The sequence below is a fragment of the Vulpes lagopus genome, chromosome 8 (assembly GCF_018345385.1).
Source record: "Vulpes lagopus strain Blue_001 chromosome 8, ASM1834538v1, whole genome shotgun sequence".
Lineage (NCBI taxonomy): Eukaryota > Metazoa > Chordata > Mammalia > Carnivora > Canidae > Vulpes > Vulpes lagopus.
Window position 1 is genome coordinate 1,653,533 of NC_054831.1, and position 5,399 is coordinate 1,658,931.

The window sequence follows — 5,399 nt, forward strand, 5'->3', positions numbered from 1 at the left end:
GCCCTGCTCCGTCACGGATTCCAGCACCATTGTCCCTGGTCCCCTCCTGACCTACCTCTGCCCCCCCCCACACCCCCGTGCTGACCAGACTCATCCTGGTCTCACCGAGGCAGAGTCCAGGGAGACAGCCACCTTCTCTGTGCCCTCAGCCCTCTGTCCTTCCTCTCTGCACCAATTACATGTCATGATTCCCCCATCCAGTTCTGACCCCACCGTCCTTACCACACACCCCCAGAACACCCCCTCACCCCTACAACATCCCTCCCCCTCACCCCTACAACACCACCCTCACCCCTACAATACCCCCTCACCCTACAACATCCCTTCCCCTCACCCCTACACCTCTCCCTCACCCCTACAGCACCCCTCACCCTCACCCTTATAGCACCCCTCCCCCTCCCCCTCCCACACCCCTCCCACACCCCTAGACCAGCTCTGTCCAAATACCCCTGCCACATGCAAGCCTGTGCTCGTGGGACCCCTCACCGACCAGGTACCGGCCATCAGTGTGACCATGCGCAGTGGCGTCCACGCAGGGTGCTGTGTGGCTGCCACAGGTACAGTGGCCGCAGGACGACATGTAGTAGTTCAGGGTTAGTTGATCCGTGGTACCCAGAGGTGTGTAAAAAATCTCAGAAAGTATGAGTACGTAATTGCTGTTATAATTTGTTGCTTTTACAATTGCTTTAAGTTTTAGTTAGGCCTTTTTTACGATTTACCCTTTCACACTATTCATACGCTAAATTAGGGAAGTAAAATCTGTGTTATTTTTAACTCTGCCTTAGTGATTGCACAAAGGTACGCTCTTTTGAAATGCAGCAGAAGTGGCGGCCTGAAGACCCTGAATACCCAGGGGAATTTTAAAAAAGAAAACCATAGCTGGGGGCCTCACAATGCCAGGTCTCAGGTTGTACTACAAAGCTGTGGTCATCAAGACAGTGTGGTACTGGCACAAAAACAGACACATAGATCAATGGAACAGAGTAGAGAATCCAGAAGTGGACCCTGAACTTTATGGCCAACTAATATTCGATAAAGGAGGAAAGACTATCCACTGGAAGAAAGACAGTCTCTTCAATAAGTGGTGCTGGGAGAAATGGACATCCACATGCAGAAGAATGAAACTAGACCACTCCCTTGCACCAGACACAAAGATAAACTCAAAATGGATGAAAGATCTAAATGTGAGACAAGATTCCATCAAAATCCTAGAGGAGAACACAGGCAACACCTTTTTTGAACTTGGCCACAGCAGCTTCTTGCAAGATCCATCCATGAAGGCAAGAGAAACAAAAGCAAAGATGAACTATTGGGACTTCATCAAGATAAGAAGCTTTTGCACAGCAAAGGATACAGTCAACAAAACTCAAAGACAACCTACAGATGGGAGAAGATATTTGCAAATGACATATCAGATAAAGGGCTAGTTTCCAAGATCTATAAAGAACTTATTAAACTCAACACCAAAGAACAAACAATCCAACCATGAAATGGGCAAAAGACATGAAGAGAAATCTCACAGAGGAAGACATGGACATGGCCAACATGCACATGAGAAAATGCTCTGCATCACTTGCCATCAGGGAAATACAAATCAAAACCACAATGAGATACCACCTCACACCAGTGAGAATGGGGAAAATTAACAAGGCAGGAAATCACAAATGTTGGAGAGGACGCGGAGAAAAGGGAACCCTCCTGCACTGTTGGTGGGAATGTGAACTGGTGCAGCCACTCTGGAAAACTGTGGAGGTTCCTCAAAGAGTTAAAAGTAGACCTGCCCTATGACCCAGCAATTGCACTGCTGGGATTTACCCCAAAGATACAGATGCAGTGAAATACCAGGACACCTGCATCCCCTGTTTCTAGCAGTAATGGCCACAATAGCCAAACTGTGGAAGGAGCCTCGGTGTCCATCAAAAGATGATGGATAAAGAAGCTGTGGTCTATGTATACACTGGGATATTCCTCGGCCATTAGAAATGACAAACACCCACCATTTGCTTCAACGTGGATGGAACTGGAGGGTATTATGCTGAGTGAAGTAAGTCAATCGGAGAAGGACAAACAGTGTATGTTCTCATTCATTTGGGGAATATAAATAATAGTGAAAGAGAATAGAAGGGAAGGGAGAAAAAATGTGTGGGAAATATCAGGAAGGAAGACAGAACATGAAGACTCCTGACTCTGGGAAATGAACTAGGGGTGGTGGAAGGGGAGGAGGGTGGGGGGTGGGGGTGAATGGGTGACGGGCACTGAGGGGGGCACTTGACGGGATGAGCACTGGGTGTTATTCTGTATGTTGGCAAATTGAAAACCAATAAAAAAATTAATTTATTAAAAAAAAAAAAGAAGTGGCGGCCTGAGCGACCAACCGGGAGCCGAGTGTTGCCACAGGAATGACATGAAGGCGTGGAGCCGTTTCCCCAGAGCTCGGACCCGCGGACACGGAGCTCCGTCTCGCAGCCCAGCTGATGGGGAAGGGCCGACACCACCTGCAGTGTTTGTGAAGATGTAGCAAGAGCTAAGGGAGCCATGCAACTGTCAACGCGTAAGCAGGGTTTACATACAAAACATAAAGAATCTGAAAACCCCAAAAATGTATTCTTTGAAAGAACGAGTATTGCTTTAAAAAGCTGAGAGATGGGCAGCCCTGGTGGCTCAGCAGTTTAGCACCACCTTCAGCCCAGGGCATGATCCTGGAGACCTGGGATCGAGTCCCACGTCGGGCTCCCTGCATGGAGCCTGCTTCTCCCCCTGCCTGTGTCTCTGCCTCTCTCTCTCTCTCTGTGTCTCTCATGAATAAATAAATAAAATCTTAAAAAAAAAAAAGCTAAGAGAAGGGTGTGCCTGGATGGCTCAGTTGGTGAAGCATCTGCCTTGGGTTCAGAGCGTGGTCCCAGGGTCCTGGGATCGAGTCCTGCATCCAGCTCCCTGCTCAGCGAGGATTCTGCATCTCCCTCTCCCTCTGCTTGTGCTCTCTCTCTCTCCCTCTCTGTCAAATAAATGAATAAAATCCCTTATATTAAATAAAATAAAAAATAAAAAGTTAAGAGAAGCGGAAGCTCGATATTCTACACAGACCTTAATGTGTCGTGATTTCCTGCAGAGCCGCGCCTGGGGGCTGCTAACCCAGACTGGGTCACGCGGGGCTGCGGGGCCACTCACCCACCCACCGACGCTTGGGTGGGAAGATGGCAGAGGCTGCAGGGAGGAAGGTAGCAGGTCCCACTCCCCGGTGACACCATAGCTCTATATATTCGGAAACTGGCTTGTGATAGGGAAGACCAACCCTGCAGAACAAAAAAGGCCAAGAAGGTAATTTTTCACTAAGGGTTTACAAAAACACGGATATTTGAGTGCACTTGTGATTCGAACATGATGCAAAGAAAGAAGTCTGTTCGTCTCCACTCCAGAGCTCATGACCAGCTCCCAACTGTGTAAAACTGGGAGGGACTGTGTTGTGGACAAAGAGGGAGCCGGGACTGAATTTAGGGGCTCACACCAGGATGCAAACTCGCCACTTCCTTCATCAAGGAAGTCTTGCTTTGGAGGAAAAAAAAAAAATCCCCAAACCAAAAAGCCGAGCATCTGGACCAGACGGTGCTGCGTGGAAGAGCAAACATGAAGCACTTTGTAGCGGGTGGGCCTGCCCGGCCGGCCTGCAGCAGGAGGGATTTCCAAGCAGGCGAGCTGGCTCTGCGATCGGAGGAGGCGGGTCACCAACACCTGTTGGGGCGTCAGCTACCGAAGGGGGAGCCCTGCCCGGAGTGTGGTAGGCCTGGGGAGCTCTCCCACTGCCCTGGGGGATAAGAAAGCAGCTTGGTCCTGGTACCTCTAAAGACCAGGTCTGCAGACTAACTGGTTTACTTCTGCGATGTCCCTGCAAGAGGCGTGCACGAGGGAAGAAGGGAAGCGCCCCTGGCCGCAGCGGTCTGCCCTCCACGTGTGGCCGGGAGGGTCCTGCGGAGCGTGGGCCACACCAAGCTGTGTTTTCTCCATAGCCCGTCTGTCCTGCAACATGGAGCAACGTCCCTACCAGTCTCTGGGGCCTCCTGGGTCCCGTGGCCCGGCCCTGGATCCAAAGCCTCCCGTCCCTCTCCCCACCGTCCCTCCTCTTCAGCCAAGCTGCCTCTCGTCAAGTTCTGTGGCCCCTGCCACACAGGCGTGTCCCTGCCGCACGCGGGGCCTTGGCACCTGCTGTGTCCGAGGCCCAGACGGACCTTCCCAGAGCTCTGGGTGGTTCACGCTGTCACCTCCTTCTGCGGGGGGTGCCCCTTCCCGTCAGCACGTCCTGCTGCTGTGTGTGAACGAGGGCTCTCGAGCTCGTCATCTCCCCGTCTCCGTGTTGCTCTGTGTGACCTGAACTGTGCCCCTTTGCCACGTGTGTGAAGCTTAGAGCCATTGTGAGCTGTTGTGCCCCAGGGCCTAGAGCAGGACTGGGGGCTTGGCAGGCGTCCCGTGGACACTTCAGGGTGAAGGAGGGAAGGAAGGACGAGTGACGAGTGAGTCTCTGCGACAGCTTCTTGGGAGGCCGGTCACCCAGACAGCCATCGGGCGGCCACCGAACATGCTGGGCTCCCGCTCAAGGGCATGTGTGTGTGCAAGGTGTGCAAGGTGACCGGCAGCGGGAAGCAGAGGCGGACTCAACACGCTAATTTAGGAAACAATTCGGGAAGAGTCTCGGGACCTGGGACGGGTAGGCGGAGGGGCCGGCGTCACCGAGCTCGTGGGTGGCCCACCCTTTTTCTCGTCTTCATCTTTCAAACACCCTGGAAAGAGCGGTCAGGACTCTCCGTCCCCCCCGCCCCCGCCGCCCCCCGCCCCCGGCTGGTTCATCACTCAGCTGGTGTGAGTGGGCGAGCACCTGAGCATCAGCCCTGGGGAAGCAGCGGCCCACCAGGAAGAGGAAGCATCATGGGGGTGGGGCGCACAGCCCGGGCACACGGCGTGCTGCGGGCGGCCCGGGCCCCACACCCCACCTCGGGGACGGGCCTCAGAGCCGGGCGTGGAGGAGGGAGCAGTGTCGGGAGGGGGCATCTGCACAGCAGAGTCTCGGGGGCCCGGCCAAGTGGGAGTACTTGGCTTGATGCAGGAGGCCCCACCGTCCTGGGCCTCGGACACGGCAAGTGGGGGAGGATGTCGACCTGTCTCGGCGAACCCCGTTGCACCTTTTGGCCGAAGCCCTTAGAAAGACCTGGGTCGACGCAACTGTGCTTGTTTTCTCAGCTGACCCTCAGCAAGGGGGGCTCGAGGCGTCTGGATCCTCCCCGTCCAAGGGGACCCCGGGACCATGAGAGGAGGCAGGGCAGCTCGTGGGGGCTGGGGGCTCCCATCAGGTGAGGCGACGCGGGCTCACCCCTGGTCCGTGGGGGCCTCGCTCCCCTGCTCTTGCATCC